General features: G+C 47.2%; 1 protein-coding gene and 1 non-coding gene across 2 annotated transcripts in view; one reads left to right on the top strand and one right to left on the bottom strand.

Moving 5' to 3' along the window:
• The window catches only part of Trp73 (transformation related protein 73), an 83,627-nt gene that overhangs the window by 1,092 nt on the left and 65,450 nt on the right, over positions 1-17,085 (top strand). The window lies entirely within an intron of this gene.
• Positions 4,611-4,754, bottom strand: Gm26036. Its single transcript, XR_003955486.1, has one exon. It is a non-coding gene; the product is annotated as a small nucleolar RNA SNORA48 (small nucleolar RNA).

The following is a 17,085-nucleotide window of genomic DNA, read 5'->3' as shown; positions in this document are numbered from 1 at the left end:
CCCCCCACCCGCCCCCATCCTTTGATTTATTCAATAAAAATGTAAAACATTACTTTGTGAACAAAAGATAAGTATTTAACATTTTCTCATCCATGACTGTATAGATTGTGTATGCAGTTTTGAAAATCAGGTAATCGGTTTCAAAGGTGTTGCATACCCACTAACTAGTCTTGAGCTACTGGCGGGCCTATGGGAGCCTGCCTATCAAGCACAGGTAACTAACGACAGGATGCTGAGCAATGTTGTCCTTCTAGCGATGGCTCTGTGGAACAGGCAGGGCTTGCCCATTCTGATGGCCACCCTGTGTGACAACATTCTGGATTAGAAGTCAGATGCTGAGTTCAAATACTCTCTGTGCCCTGGGACCTTGAGCAAGTTACTTAAATCCTCAGAACCTCAGTTTACCCATCTTCGAAATGGAGTCATAGCACTGCTTTTCTCAAAGAGCTTATAGAAACCTGGTCAGTATGCCTTTGTAAACAGAATGGAAACTGCCTGACCCTGGCTGAAGAAGGATATGAGTGAGATGCTTGTGTTCATAGAGGTAGAGTTATTTGTATAAGAAAGAAACTGGCTCGGGACCTGTGAGATGGCTCCTTGTAGAAGGGTGCTTGCTGCCAAGGGTGATCATCTGAGTTCCATCCATGGAATCCACAAGCTGGATTGTGGATCCACATTGTCTTCTGGCCATCACATGTGCACTGTGGCCCACGGGTGCACACATACATACAAATAGAAAAGTAACCAGGATGCTATATCCAAAGTCCTTGGACAAGTGCTGATACCAAGTGATCTTTTGAGTCCTAGATTTTGGCTCTGGGACTGGGTGGACCAAGAAAGAACTCAGAGAAGAAGGCCAGTTCCTAGGTTTTGGAGAGATCATGGCAGTAAGGCAGGAATTTGCCTGCGACCTGGGTGGAGGCTAGCAGCATCTGTCAGGAGTATGTCCTGTGATGAAGATGCTCCTGTTTCATGTTTATTTATAGAGTATGCCCAACCCAGGTCCTGGAATGGGCTTCTAGTGCTGACACATGCGAAGGAGAATAGCTAAAGTGGAGATGAAGAAGGGAGACAGGGATGAGGGCTAAAGGGAGCTTCATCACCCTGCTGATATCCAGGGATGCACCAACCCAAGGCTCCTAGCACTCCAAAGTTCTTGTCATTTTTGTCATTGCATTTTTAAAAAGTCCCATGTACATCTCAGTGAGAAACTATTTCTGTCACCAAATTCAAGGGTGATTTACCTCCCAGAAGCAAGCACACACACACACACAAAAAAAATTGCACTTGGTGAATGGTGTTGGGGCAGGGGGCGGAGAGAAATCCTCAAAACACTCTTCTGTGTTCCTTCTAAGAAGGAACTTTGAGGCAGCCTTTAGTTTTCGCAGAGGATACTTTTAAATGTTGCTGACAACAACTCTACTTATGAGTAACAGTGTGGCAGAGACTCCTGGAACCCAGATCATTCAATCTTGTTTCGGTTTGAATGTGCAGCAAAGAGTGTAACGGATACATTTAGTACAGCTACAGCCACCTTACAAACAGGCAAGGTCCTCTCTATGGGACCCAGCCTGCAGAACAACCCGTGGTCCATCTGCCTTTGTAGACTCTGACTCTCTCTGTCTCTCTCTCTGTCTCTCTCTCTGTCTCTCTCTCTCTGTCTCTCTCTCTCTGTCTCTCTCTCTGTCTCTCTCTCTGTCTCTGTCTCTCTCTCTCTCTCTCTCTCTCTCTCTCTCTCTCTCTCTCTCCACTTTATCTTTAAACCAGTTTGTTTTCCCTGAACTTGTTGCTCCACAGGGGAGGATCAAAGAGAAGGGATTGCTTGGCAAAACTATTGCTTATGAAGTATCTGCAGGAATTAGCACCCAGTGCACATACTGGCTGTGTGCTGGTATTAGGCTTAATAATTTAGGATTTTACCTTTGCTTGTAATTCTCCAACATCCCCTTGATGTAGGTTCTGTAATTATGCCCATTTTCAGATGAGGTCATGGAGGCTTTAGCATGTGATTCAAGGGGCCTGGAGTTGTGCCATCACAGTGTGGGATTTGAGATCTCAGATCTGACAAACAGTCCAGGGTATGGGCTTCTGGGTCGTTCTCGCCAGTGTAGCTAGTGCTGGATGTATAAATATAACCTATTAAACAGAGCCACAGGACCCTAGAACCCTTGCACAGGGCATTCTGTTGAGAGGACTGTTTGAGGCTAGGTGACTAGAATTAGGCGTGATGTGAACTCATGTAGGGAGAAAAGACGCATCGTAATTTCATCAGTACCGAAGTGAAATTTCTCATCTTCAGTCATGAGTGTATAAACAAACAAGTTTACAGTCCGTGGTACTTTATACAGTCCATGGTACTTTATACAGTCCGTGGTGCTCTTCTCACTCATTGCAGTTACTGATCTTTTCACTGGATGTCCCAGCTTGGCAGAAAGCTCAAATTTTTGTTCTCATCGCCAACCTGAAATTCTGAGTTATGACAGCTGCTGCTTGACTTGACCTTGTCCTAACCCAGAGGTATGATTGTCATAGATTAATGTCACTTGAACACTGTGGCCACTTCATTAGAACCATGGGTGGGACCAAACACCTACAATGGCAGCACTGGAGAGGCTGGGGTAAAGGCATCAAGAATCCAAGCCCCCACCCCCAGGGTCAGCTCTGTTGTGCTGTCCTTATTATGCTGAAGGTCAAGAGCACAAACCAGTAGTCTAATTTGCCACTATATATTCTGATGGCCAGAGGCTACATGTCAGTGTGTGGGCAAGACTAGTTCCCCTCAGATAGGAATCCCCTCTATGTTCCTCCAAGATCTGGCAATTCTGGCAGCTCCTTGCCCTGCAGGTCTGCCTCTGTCCTATAGTCTCTGACTCTGTGCAGCATGGCCTTCTCTTTGCTTTCTCTGAGTCTACCCTCTTTGATTGTAGTCAGATGTGTGGCTCGTCTGAGGTTCTGGGGAGAATTCCTTGTATTTAATTTTATGTATTTACAACACTCCTCCCTGCATAAGGTTCTACAGTGTCAGGGTCAGGCAGGTTCTGCTTGCCCCAGCTGTCTGTTTAAACAGAGGCTGCTGGGGTGCTTCACAAGACATCAACATGGCTTTCGGGATAGGAGAGGCATCCTGAAGAAGTAGAAAGAGAAGGGGAGGTGTTATCCTAGGACATCTCCACTGAGGCTGGAGCGCCGGACCAAAGAAACAACCCTGTCTGTGAAGGAACAAGAGCTCTGAAGACAGGTCTAGGCAATGGAGGAGACATGTGGACATCAGAGGGCCAGTGGATGTAACACTTGATGGCCCTTGCAGATGGAGTCAGGTTCCCCAGAGAGTGGCCTATGAGGGAGGAAAGCAGTCTTCTTCCACCTGCCCAGACTCTTTGCTTGGTGCGTGACTTTGATGGACATTGCCCAGATTGATGGGAGAAAAAAAAAATTTTTTAGAACCATGGGTAGGACCAAACACCTACAATGGCAACACTGGAGAGGCTGGGGTAAAGGCATCAAGAATCCAAGCCCCCACCCCCAGGGTCAGCTCTGTTGTGCTGTCCAAGCAGGGTGCAGGGCCCACTCTCCCAAATGTTGCAGCCAGTGAGGGGCAGGGATAGCTCTCCTGAACTTATGACCTTGTGGACAGCTTTCCAACTACTGGAAGTGTGGAGAGGAGGGGCATCATCTCTACACCCGTGCCACCTCATGACAGACAAGTGGCAGAGTCAGCTATTCCACACTCATGCTCTGAGGGTCTGCTCACCCACACTCCACACCCACGAGGGTCATGTCCACTGTGCTGCCTGGGTGAGGGTGCAGGGCCTGCTCTCCCTAGTGCTGCTGGTGAGTGATGGGGCAAGCTCTCCAGAGGGCGGCAACCAGTGAAGGGAGGGGCCAGCTCTGCCCAGTTCTTGGACATCTGCTCTGACAAGGGATATCCCATGTTCTTTAATGGTAATGTGAGCCGTGGACATCAACACCCACCTCTGCATAGCCATGAACCCAGCTCAGGCTGCCACCTCACTATGGCCCCAGGTGGCTGGCCACTCACAACAGGCTGCTCCTCTCCATCCTCCAGTCTCCAGATCCAGCTCTCTTCATAATCCTTAAGCTGTTCCACTTCTCTCTCTCCCATCTGACCACCACATGCTCGCACATTGTGGTGGCTCCCACTGCAGGCTGGCCATGTTGCTGGGGGGCCCTGGGGTGACATCCTTTGGTCCAAGCTGCACGGCCGTGAGCAGGCCCTGCACCTCACCCAGGCAGCACAGTGGACATGACCCTGGTGGGTGTGGGGTGTGGGTGAGCTGCATGGCATTTTGGCAAGTGGTTGTCCACAGCCTGCCTGTGCTGTGCTCCAGAGGCAGATCTGTGGATGCTGTGGCAGGTTTCTGTCTGCCTTTTTCCCTCCTCATGTGCTGCACTGCAGGTGGCTATGTGTGTCTATGGCCTGCTCATACAGGGTAGAGGGCAGATCTATGGCTATCTTTCCCTGCCCAAACATTGTGGCATGGTGGAACACAGATCTCTGTCTATCTTCCTCTTCCCGTGCCATGCTACCTAGATTTGATTTGATTTGATTTGATTTGATTTGATTTGATTTGATTTGATTTGATTTGATTTGATGAGTCCTAGACATAAAACAGCTTTGGTCACCAAGCCAGGCATCGGGCCAGGATGAACATAGGACTATCATCTGCTCTACCCCTGACTGATGTAAGAATGGCATCACCAATAAGGTGTCTCTTTGTCCATTGACAGGGGTTAAAGTTTTTTAATTGGTAAATTTTTACTATGTAGCTCTGGCTAGCCTGGAACTCTTTATGTAGACCAGGCTGGCCTGAAACTTTCAGAGCTCTACCTACTATTCTCTGCCTCCTGAGTGCTGGGATCAAAGGCGTGCATTGCTTGGAATCTCGAGGGGATGAGGGTGTGGGGCTTCTGCAGGAGAAAGGCAGGTCTCAGGAGCCTGAGGAGGAATGGAAGGTCATTAGCAGTCTCCTTGCTATGCAGATATCTTCTGTCAGGGAATGCTCTCTCTCTCTCTCTCTCTCTCTCTCTCTCTCTCTGACATTTTCTATGTAGTACTGATTTCCTGCACAAGTAGCGGTTTCTCATTTTGCTTTAGGCAGTTGGGTGGGGTTAGGCTTTGTATGTGTTGCTAGTTCTCCATCGATTTTGGCTTCTAGTATCAGGTAACGTCAAAGTGGCGGGTTCTGGTTTCCTACAGCCCCGGTCTGAGGTGACACCATGAATCCCAGCAGTTGTCCACCTAACACTCTCCAAAGCAGGCTCACAGTGCAGACCTTGGTGAGTGTATTTCTTATCACAGTCCACTAAAGAGGGCTTTATACAGACCAAGGGCAAAACAGACATGAACCATTGGAAGAGGCTGCAAAGCAGTATGAACTGCGAGGGCAGGGCAGGGCAGGCACGGGTAGGGATGGAGAGGTCTGCGGGCTGGGCCTTCCAGTTCTTGCACAGTTGAGGTCCCAGGAATGTGTGAGTAGCCACTGTCACCCCCTTTGAAACCTGCCCACAGCAGAAGCACCGGAGCGGGGTTTATGATGTGCAGCCTCAGCCTGAAGGACTTTCGGGAGAAGGGCAGGATCTACGCTCCAAAGCAGAAGCCTGAGAGGAAATTAGAACCATGGATTTGGGCAGTGACAGCCATGCACGGGAGCTAACTAGCTGATTCAGGATCCTGCCCATTTTGTAGATGTTTAGTAGTCCAGAAAGGCAGAAGATAGTAGATGCTAGGGACAAACGTAGTTTTCTATGAAAATATGATTTTTCTCTATATCATTTCTTCTTAAAAAACATTTAGGTGGGGGCTGGTGAGATGGCTCAGTGGGTAAGAGCACCCGACTGCTCTTCTGAAGGTCAGGAGTTCAAATCCCAGCAACCACATGGTGGCTCACAACCATCCATAACGAGATCTGACTCCCTCTTCTGGAGTGTCTGAGGGCACCTACAGTGTACTTACATATAATAAATAAATAAATCTAAAAAAAAAAAAAAAAAAAAAAAACATTTAGGTGTCTATTTGTTCATGTGTGTAGGTGTGCCAGGGTGCATGTACAGGTCAGAGGTCATGTCCAGTGTCATCTTTGCTTCCTGCCCACCTTATTGTTTTGAGACAGGGTCTGTCTCATTGACTCTGGACTCAGTGATTGGGCTGGACTAACCAGCCAGGGAACTCTGGATTTCCTCTGACTTCTGCTCCCCAGAGCCACGCTTGCAGGCATTTGTTGCCTACAGTCTGTTTTGTTTTAAATTTATATTTATTCATTTCATTTTTATTTGCATTTTGCCTGCATGTATGTCTGTGCACCACAAGCTTGGCATGCCTGTGGAGGTCAGAAGAGGGCATCTGATCCCTTGGAACTGGAGTTACAGATATTTGTGAACCAGCATGTGGGTGCTGCGGACTAAACCCAGGTCCTCTGCAAGAGCAGCAAGTGCTCTTAACCACTGAGACACCCCTCCAGCCCCTTTGCTGTTGTTGTTTAATGTGGATTGTTTATTGGTATTGCTTTTTTTTAAATGTGGGTTCTGGCATCTGAACACAGGTCTTCACACTTTCCTGACTGAGTTAGTTATCTTGCTAGTAAACCCATTTCTACCAAAGGTGATCACAGTAAACTGATTTTTATTTTCAGAAGCATGCCTAGTCTTCCTGAATGTGCCCTGCGTATTTGCATAGGTCTGGTGAAATTACTAAGTGGCTGTGCTAGTCAAATAAGGAGCGTCAGAGCAGATCTCAGAAGCCTGTGCTGGCAGCGGAGCCAGGTCAGGGTCCCAGCATCAAAATCCATCTGCAGAGCTTCTCCCGCTAGAGATGCCCAAAGAACTTTAAGGCTGGTGGTCCCTCTGTCAGTTACAGTCCTTGTCTGTGAGACCATAGAGCCCTTGTAAGCCAGGGACCAAACAAAGCATTTTATCTGTCTGTCTGTCTGTCTGTCTGTCTGTCTGTGTGTATGTGCACATGAGCATGCCACAGTGCATGTGTGATGGTCAGAAGACAATGTTATCTCCTTCCACCATATGAATTCCATGGATGACACTCAAATAATCACTATTGGTAGTAAGCATGCATATACACAGAGCCATCTTACAGGCCCTGATTCAGTTTCTTTCTTATACAAATAACTCGACCTCTATGGAAACAAGCATCTCACTCATTTTCCCCTTCAGCCAGGGTCAGGCAGTTCCAATTCAGTTTACAAAGGTTAATTGACCAGGTTTCTATAACCTATATATAGCTTCTTTAAGTTTCTAGACATTTGTACCCAGTTCAAGGGGCCTGCCTTTGAAATGTGTGCTGGGCAGAGTCCTTTCTCAAATCTCCTTGATCGAAGCTACTGGCAGAGGCCGTGAGAACATGGGTAGACAGCGGCTAACTGCCAGTGGCTGGAGAAATGGCCTGAATTTGTGGGACTCATCATCCGGTGGGGGGTGTGTCTTAAGGCAACTGGACGTGAAAATCTAGATATTTCTGTATTAGAGAAAAAAACAATCTGTTTTAAGAAAAGTTTAGAAGGCTCAGTGGTTAAGAGCACCGACTGCTCTTGCAGAGGACCTGAGTTCAATTCCCAGTACCTACAAGGCAGCCCACAAACACTGTGACTCCAATTATTCTGACATCCATGGGCACATGGTACTCACACTACACGCTGACAACGCATTTATACACATAAAATAAAATGAATCTTTTTTTTAAAAGTAACTAGAACTACTATAGAGAAGTAGGATTTCTTGGGGTATCATATAATTAAATAAATACTCACACAAGTGTGACAGGATTGATTTTGTACTTTATTATAAGGGAACCATTTTTTTTTTTAATCGTCCAGGGTTGCATCTCAGCCTCTGGAGTAAGGATTCATGGAGAGTTTTGTGGGGCCAATCTGCAAAAGTTCAGCAGAAATCAGAAGTTAAGAAAGGTGATACAGAACTTAGCATTGGAAAGTTCTGGAACTAGAGCTGGAAAGATGCCTTTGTGCTGAAGAGCACTCGCTGTTCTTCCAGAGAACCAGAGTTCTGTTCCCAGTGGCCCACAACTGCCTGTATGTAACTCCAGCTCCAGGAGACCTGACACCCTCTTCCAGTCTCTGCAGGAGCCTGCACACACATGCAATACACATACATAAAAAATAATAAAATTAAGCTTTAAAACATTTTTTTTATGAAAGGAAGTTATCAGCCAGGCATCCCCGCACTCACAAAACAGAGGCAGAGGATCTCTTGTGAGTTTGAAGCTGTAGTGGTAGATACATAAAAAGTTACAGGTCAGTCAGGGATACATAGTGAAACTCTGTCTCAAAAAATATCTACAATGAATCCAATTTTAGACAATTTGTGCTCAGAGATGTAGGGCATTCCTGTGATCCCAGTACCTAGGATGCTAAAGCAAAGGAGAAGCTGAGACGGAAGAGAAAGATTTGGAGCTTGAGGCCAGCCTGGGTCACACAGTCCAAATATATATAAATATCCAAATATATAAAATAGTTTATGCCAACTTGACACAGGCTAGAGTCATTTGGGAAGAGGGAACCTTAATTTTTAAAAAAATGACTCTACTGAATTTACTTGTGGTACATTGTCTTGATTGATGATTGAATGTGAAAGGGTCTAGCTCACTGGGAGGAGGGCCACTCATGGGCAGGTGGTTCCATGGTGTAAGAAAGCAGACCAAGAAAACAAAACCACAGGAAGCAAGTCAGTAAGCAGCTTTCTTCATGGCCTCTGACAATGGTCAACATGACCACTGACACAGTCCTTTGTCTCTGTTATGGTTCTTTCTCTCCCTCCCCCTCCCTCTCCCTCTTAAAGATTTATTTATTTTATTAATATGAGTACACTGTCACTGTCTTCAGGCACACCAGAAAAGGGCGTCAGATCCCATTACAGATGGTTGTAAGCCACCGTGTGGTTGCTGGAAATTGAACTTAGGACCCTCTGGAGGGTCAGACAGTGTTCTCAACTGCTGAGCCATCTCTCCAGCCCCTTATCTCTTTCCAACTTTCTGTATCAGTTGAGTTTTTTTTATCCTTCCTCTTCCCCCACAGTCTGTCTTCCTACCCTTCTTTCTCCCTTCCATCCCAGCCTCCCTTCCTGTCCTTCCTCCCCTCTCCCAGTCTACCTTCTTGTCCTTTCTCTCCCAGCCCCATTCTAAGCCCCCCTTTTTTCCTTTCCTTTCCTTTCCTTTCCTTTCCTTTCCTTTCCTTTCCTTTCCTTTCCTTTCCTTTCCTTTCCTTTCCCTTCCCTTCCCTTCCCTTCCCTCCCCTCCCCTCCCCTCTCCTCTCCTCTCTTTTTCTTTCCCCTTCTTCCCTCCTTCTCCCTCCTCTTTTCTTTTTTCTGAAGCTGTTTTTTAATTAACCTTCAAACTAAACACATTCTTTCCCTTGAACCTCAGACTTTCTTTACCACAAAATGTCCCTGCATCTTCTCATGTAGAGTGGGTTCTCTTATAGCTTCCACACACAGACAAAAGAATTTTAACTCTCTGTAATTCCAACTCCCAGAAGAAAACGAAAGGTGAGTACGGACGGACGGGGCAAGTGTGGGAACGCCCACCCGAGTGCCACAGAGCGGTTTTGCTAGCTGCTCTTGCCAAGGGCTGGGGTCTGGTCTTGCTATGCACACAGTGGCTCACCATCACCAGTAACTTCTGTCCCAGGGAATCTGACATTCTCTTCTGATCCTCCTTGGACACCAGGAACACACATGGTACACATACATATATGTAGGAAAACCCAATCATACACATAAGATAACAAAAAAGTAAATCTAAAAGCATTTTCAAAGATGTGGGCAGCTATTTTTAAAGCAGGCATATTATGATTCCTCATTGTCATAGAAATCTTTGCTTCTTATACTTTTATTTTTTGAGATTCATTTAATTTTATAGTTTCTAACAACTGTGCCTTAATTATGAAAACACCAGGAGAAATTTTATGAAAGCATCCTGTTTTAAAATGTTTATTTTAAAAGTTTAGGTTTTATTATTATTATTTACGGGTATGTGTGTATGTGTGTGCTTGTGGGGTGTGCATGTGAATGCAGGTACTTCCAAGCCAGAGAGGGTGTCACAGTCCTTTGGAGCTGGAGGTACCTCTCCATCCCCAGAGTTTCCTGTTTTTAAACAAGGCTAGCTATTACCCAACAACCGTACCTCCTGCTAAATATTTTTCAGCACGTTTGTATCAGGAAGAGTCAGAAAGGCAAAGCCTGAGAGAGGTATACTTAGTTCTGCTCATTTATTGTTGAGATGACCTGCAGACACTGCTGTGTGCCTGTTAGTTCCTGGGTTACTGCAAGGTTAGCTGTCCCAGGGTTCGAACAGACATGGCCAGGAAACACAGGAAGAGCAGCAGTTGTATGTCTGCCTTGTGTTTGGATGGCTTGGAAGATATGTGTATGTTAGTTAATCCAGTAAACGTAAGCTAGCAGCCCAGGCAGGCTAGGTGGTCATGATTCTTCTGCCTTGTCTTCTGGAGTGAGCCATGCCTTGATTTGGAACTTTAAGAAACTTTTCCACTCTTGCTTCATCTCACAGCAAACAGCTCTGCCAAATTCAGTCTCTGGAGGTGAGGCCAACTTCTGATAATAGAGTTGTGAAAAAAATCCTTTCAAGTATTTTATTATCAGGTTTTAGCCAGCCAAATACTTAAGTGTTTCTGAAAGTACTAGGGTCTCTCTCTCTCTCTCTCTCTCTCTCTCTCTCTCTCTCTCTCTCTCTCTCTCTCTCTCTCTCTCCTTCCCTCCCTCCCTCCCTCCCTCCCTCCCTCCCTCCCTCCCTTTCTCCTTCTCTCTTACTTGTATTGGAAATTCAACACCCAAACCAGCAAGACTTTTATGACAACCATGAATATAAAATAGTCATGTTCAAACAGGGGCGGGCAGCCTGCAGCCCCTGTGACCCCCAAGTTCACTTTTAGACAGGTGGGTAAAGACTACATGGGCTCTCCAGTCTCCACTTGCTATTCTATGATGGATGTAGGGAAGTTCCTGTGGGAAGGTACCCTACCAGCACTGACCAGGCATGAAGGATGAAGGAGGACGGAGAGCCCCTAATAGACCTGGGCCTCTTGTTTATATAGGATCTTTTGAGAGCTGGGGCCATGGTGAGCCATTGAACTCTGCCTGACTCAGGCCAGCATTGTGCTATACCCACAGCTGAGAGAGGGAGAAGAATGTCTACCAATCATAGAGCAGAGTGGTCAGGACTCAGGACAAACTAAAGGGAGGATATCATCTAGTTTGACTCATAACAAAACTGCTCTATGCAGATGTCAGCCTACCAGAACCCAGAGCCGCTAACCTGGGAAGCCAGTGGGCAGCAGCCTTCCAGGCTGGGGTTCTTGTCCTGACCAAGATGCTATTCTTCCTGCAAAGACAGAGGGGAAGAAGCCAGAAATGAGCATGCTCATACCAATAGAGCCCAGGGCTCAGTAGTAGGAACGTGTCTGGTGTGCCTGGAGGCTCCGGGCTCCATCTCCTGCTGCCTAGAAAGCCAGCAAGGTCTCCGAATGAGAACTGTGTTCCACTGCATTCCTTCTAAATGAGAACTGCGTTCCACTGGATTCCTTCTACTGAGCAGAGTCTGAAAAGGTAAAGACAGTTTCTGTTCTTATTCCCACCAGGTCCAGGAAGGAGTGTCCCTCAGTCAAACCTGGTACCTTTGCTGGCCTCCTGCTAGGGTTCCAAATCCTACAGCTGCTATGATCATCCCAGAGAAGGCAGGCTTCAGCCACTGAGGTCCCTTCCCAGTCACTAAAGTATAAGGGAAAAAAGATTACATCAGATAGGGTACAGTAAGTTGTGCCTATCCATATGCACGGGTGCCGTACAGGGGAAGGTGGCTCTTCTGAGTCCCAGAGAGAAAAGTAGCTCTGGGTGGCACAGAGGCTAATGTAGGGATGTGAGGGGAAGTGGGCAAGGAATATGCAGATATAGCATTGTGTGTGTGCATGTGTGTACATATGTGTGTGCATGTGTGTGTGTGTGTGAGCAAGGAATATGCAGATATAACATTGTGTGTGCACATGCATGTGTGCATGTGTGTACATATGTGTGTGCATGTGTGTGTATGTGAGCAAGGAATATGCAGATATAACATGTGTGTGTACACGTGCATGTGTGCATGTGTGTACATATGTGTGTGCATGTGTGTATGTGTGTGTGTGTGTATGTGAGCAAGGAATATGCAGATATAACATTGTGTGTGTGCACGTGCATGTGTGCCTGTGTCTACATATGTGTGTGCGTGTGTGTGCATGTGAGCAAGGAATATGCAGATATAACATTGTGTGTGTGCTTGTGGATGTGGATGTGCATATTTGTGTGTGTGTGTACATGTGGGCAAGGAATATGCAGACATAACTGTGTGTGTGCATGTGTGTGCATATGAGTGTATGCATGTATGCATGTGTGTTTACATACATGTATGTACATGTGCGTGTGAGTGCATGTGTGTGTTGTTCCTCAGGAGGCATCCACTTTTTTTTTTTTTTTTTTTTTTTTGAGCATGAGCCTCTCCCTGAATCTCTCCATCAGGTCTCCATTTCCCATCTCTACCTTCAAAGCACTGTGATAACAAGAACATACTATCACGCCTGTTTTTGTTTTTAAAGGCGCCAATATCTCCTTAAATTTTAGTGCATTTATTATTTTTCACATGTGCGGGTACTCACATGCCACAGCATGCCCATGGTGGTCAAAGTACAGTTTTTCAGAGTTGGGTCTCTCCTGCCATGTGGGGTCTGGGTTTCAAACTCAACATTCCAGGCTTGGCTACCAATGCCTGCTGAGCCAACTCAATGACTCCTCACACCCCACCTTTGAAACACACCTTCTGGGGATCACACTCAGGTCCTCATGCCTACAAGTGTGTACTGACCCAGCCCCAGACGTGACTTTGGTTTGATGGTTGCCCAGCTGGGACCCCTTTCCTGATGTATGTGTCCTTCAGAGCTGTACCATCTGCTCCTACACAGGGCAGCTTCTCCATGTTCAGTGCATCTGCAGCCTCAGGGTCACCTGGACTCACTCAGGGTGCCCAACAGGTTGTTCTGCAATCATGTGTCCCAGTGTCCTGCAGACATGTGTCATGCAGTTATATGTTCTGAATCTCAATATAGACCTTAGAACTGTGGCTGAAGAAAGGGGATGTGGTGCCAGACTCAGTTTGCCCAAAGAGCTAGTGCAGGATGGAGCTGGCTGGCACTGGCCTAGGGCAGACTGAAAGGTGCAAGGGGCCCTTGGGTGGTGACACCTGGTGTTTTAGACCGTTATGTGGGTTCCCAGGAAAACCCCCTCTTCTGCAAAGGAAGCACTTGTGTTTTCCCAGTATGCTATGGGTACAAGGATGACTAACAATCATGACATTTGCATGGTGCTTCCTTCACCGTAGCTGCACACAAAGGCCCGTGCTTTGCTCTCTTGGCAGAGGTAGGCTTTGTTTCCTCAGTTTACAGATAGGGAGGTGGAGGGCTGGGAGGTCATTATAGTCACAAGAGGAGTAGAGGGCTCAGCACAAAGTACGACAAAGTCACCGTAATAAAATTCAGGCCTGGGCCATGATCCTAACTACTGGGGAGGCTGAAGCAGGAGGATCCAAAGCTTAAAGTGACCTTCAAGCCGGTCCTGGTTGACTTAGTGAGACCCTGTTTCAAAAGGGAAAGTCAAAAGAGTCTGGGGTGCATTTTGGCAATACAGTGTCCTGGGTTTGACCTCAGAGCTGCGGTGAGAGCAACGAGAAAGAACAGATTCGCAACAGGAAAGTTCACAATGGATCCAGCACTAGCTTTCAATTTTTAAGAAAGATTTTACATTTTATGTCTGTTGTATGGCCATATGCTTGTACTCTGTGGGGGGGGGGAGAAAGAGAGAGATAGGGAGGGAGAGAGAGAGGGAGAGGGAGAGAGAGAAAGAGAGAGAGAAAGAGAGAGAGAGGGAGGGAGAGAGGGAGGGACGGAGAGAGGGAGGGAGGGAGAGAGGGAGGGAGGGTGGGAGAGAGAGGAAGAAGGAGAGAGGAGAGAGAGAGAGAGAGAGGAAGAATGAGAGAGAGAAAGAGAGAGAGCTCTCTTAACTGCTGAGCCATCTCTCCAGCCCCTCAACAATAGTTTTATTGGACACTAAGGACTTCAGCGATGAAGATCCAAAGACCTGACTAACTTTCTCCCAAGTTTGTGTGTGTGTGTGTGTGTGTGTGTGTGTGTGCGCAAACATGTGTGCATGCATGCTAGAGGGAGCCTGCCCAACTGAACCATTGTTAGAGGACAAGGGTTAGAACAGGAATGAGTCAATCCCATAGTAGGGAGGGTCTGCATCCCTGTGGGATCCTGTCCCCAAGAACAGGACACACAAGGTCTCATGCTATTCAGGGTCAGGCTGAGAATTTGCTCTTCAAGGTTTCGTGGTATGTATTCCTTGTATGTCATACTGTGTTGCGTAAGGACATCTTCCTGCAGGCATCTATTATACAGCAAGTGTACATGCTTCTTCCCCCTTGGTCCATTTATCCCTTTAGACAAGTCACTTCTGCTTTCCTGTCACGTATACATATGTGATTTTTAGATACATATGCAAAAACCCAGGAACAAAATATGAGAGAAAACATGTGATGCTCGCTTTGCTGAGACTGGCTTAATTCACATACTACAATCATGTCCGATTGCCTCCATTTTCATGAAAAGGATGTAACTTTGTCCTTCTTTATGGCTGGATAAATGTATGACCATGTATAGTTGTCATACTTTTCTTGTCTGCTCCTCTGCTCTTGGGACTAGTGCTACACTGAGCGCTCCTTGATATACTATGTTCTACAATGTGCGTTGACTTTGGGGTAGGTGTCCGTGGGTGGTATGGTCACATGGTAGATCTATTTCTAAAGACCCTCCATACTGACTTCCATAGTGGTGGGAATGGTTTGCCTTGCCTCTGTTGGTCTGGGAGGGCGTCCTTCTGTCCACGTCCCCACCAGCATTGGCCACTTCTGTTTTCAGCCGGTGGCTGAGATGGATTCTCAGTATGGTTTTGATTTGCATTTCTCAGATTGCACCTTTTAAATGCATGTATTAGCTCCTTGTACTTCCTCTTTTGAGAATTGTCTGCTCAATTCCGTTTTAAGCACCAGGTTGCTTGTGTGTGTGTTTAGTTTTTTAAATATTTGCTTTAGGTTTACGTGTGTGTGTGTGAGCCTGAGTGTCCATCTGTGCAACATGTGTTTGCAGGAACCCAAACATACCAGAAGGTGTCGAATCCCCTGGAACTGGAGATACGGGCAGGTGTAAGTCAGCTGACACAGGTTCTGGGAATTGAACTCCGTCTTATGCAACAGCACTAAGTCTTTTGACTGCTGAACCACCTCTGTCACCCTGTGTTTAGTTTTTTGAGTTCTTTGTATATTCTATTATTTTATGGCAAGGAATGTTTTTGCCTGTATGTATGTCTTATGTACACCATGTGTGTGCCTGGTGCCCATGAAGGCCAGAACCAGAAAAGAGAGTGTTAGGTCCTGGAACAGTTACAGATGGTTGTGAGCCGCCGTGTGGGTGCTACAGGTTGAATCTAGCTCCGCTGGAAGAGCAGCCAATGTTAACAGCTGAACTGCTGCTCTCCAGTCGCTTTTTGTAAACTCCAGATGTCAATCCTCTGCCAGACTGACAGCCAGCAATGACTCCCCTACCCTCCCTGAGCTGTTCTTCACCCAAATAGTTGTTTTCATCTCTGTACAAAGCCTTTTGAATTTCTCAAAGCCTCATTTATCAACGGTCTTCTGCCGGAGGAAGAGGCTAGGGACAGAAAGCACGGCCTGCCTACTGCTCTCTGGAGTGCCATGGTGCCACGTGCTGAGCTAGAGTGTTCTGAGCCCCATCCTGGGAGTTGTGAGTCACCTACCTGCCTCCACTGCAGGCTCTCCTACATCCCTCCTGTGATCTTTCCTGAGACACCACAAACCACACCTGAGACCCCCGGGGGAGAACCTTACAGGGATACCAGGTACCCAGGAACATCATCACAGCCTCCCTACCAACCAACTCCAGCATAGATGCCTTGGGCATCTTCTTGTCAACCAGGGTCAGGTCCTGGAGTAGGCAGGGCGTGGGAAGGAGACCCATGAGAGCGGGCTTTGTCAGCCTGCTCAGGGCTACTGTATCTACGAAGGGCTGTTCCAGTGTCCCTGCCCAGTGGCAGCTGCCAGATCCCTTCCATGGGGACAGCAGGGACTCTAATTGCTCACCTGCTGCTCAGAGTCTCTGCCAGCCCTGGAGGTGTGTCTGGGGAAGCTGTGCTAATTAGGCACACGGTCCATCCTTGTAGGGGCAATAGGCATAGTGTCAACCTTTCGGTGCGTCCTTCACAGCAAGTAAAGGAGCTCCAGTCTCCCATTCTGATCTACATCCCGGACCTTAGGGATGACGTCCTAGCTGTTGCCTCATTGATGTCCACCTTCCAGATGGACACTGCCCTGCTCAAGCACAGACCTGGTGACTCTCAGCTCAGCTGACCTATGGGAAGCCTTGGTCCTTGTGGGGACTGAGGAGAGCATCCCAGGTTGGGAAGAGAGCATGTAGGATCTTTAGGGTGTTTCCACCAGCAGCAGAGGGGGGCCTCATAGTAGAGAGGGGGTCTAACTTTTGCAGAGACCACACAGCGGCCCTTGCTAAATGCTGTAGCGCCGCAAAGGGGAGTCGAGCTCCACAGTGGGTACGTCCTGGTATCTGTGCCGCCCAGATCATGAACAGTAAGCGGCATATCTTATCATTCATTTACCAAGCCTCCATTCTCTGGGGTCCCTGGGACTCCTTACCACACAGTACAGACTAGATTCAGCTCCTGCTCGCTATAGAAGGAGGCTCTGCTGGTGATAGTCATGTAAGTTAGAGACAGCAGGTCCCTGATCTGCAAGACTTGGATTAGACAATGTGGCCCCCCTCCTTCTCGCCACCACTGTCCTCTGTCTCCCCGTGGTCAACCGCCATCAACAAGCCTAATTACAAAGGCCTCCTGGCACTTTTTCTTTTGGAGTAAGGCATGCTCCGGCTTGCTTCTGGGCCCTTAATTTTTGATCAGGGACACCTCTTCGAC

The sequence above is a fragment of the Mus musculus genome, chromosome 4 (assembly GCF_000001635.26).
Source record: "Mus musculus strain C57BL/6J chromosome 4, GRCm38.p6 C57BL/6J".
In the NCBI taxonomy this organism is placed as follows: Eukaryota; Metazoa; Chordata; class Mammalia; order Rodentia; family Muridae; genus Mus; species Mus musculus.
This window is presented reverse-complemented; position numbering and strand designations above follow the sequence as displayed.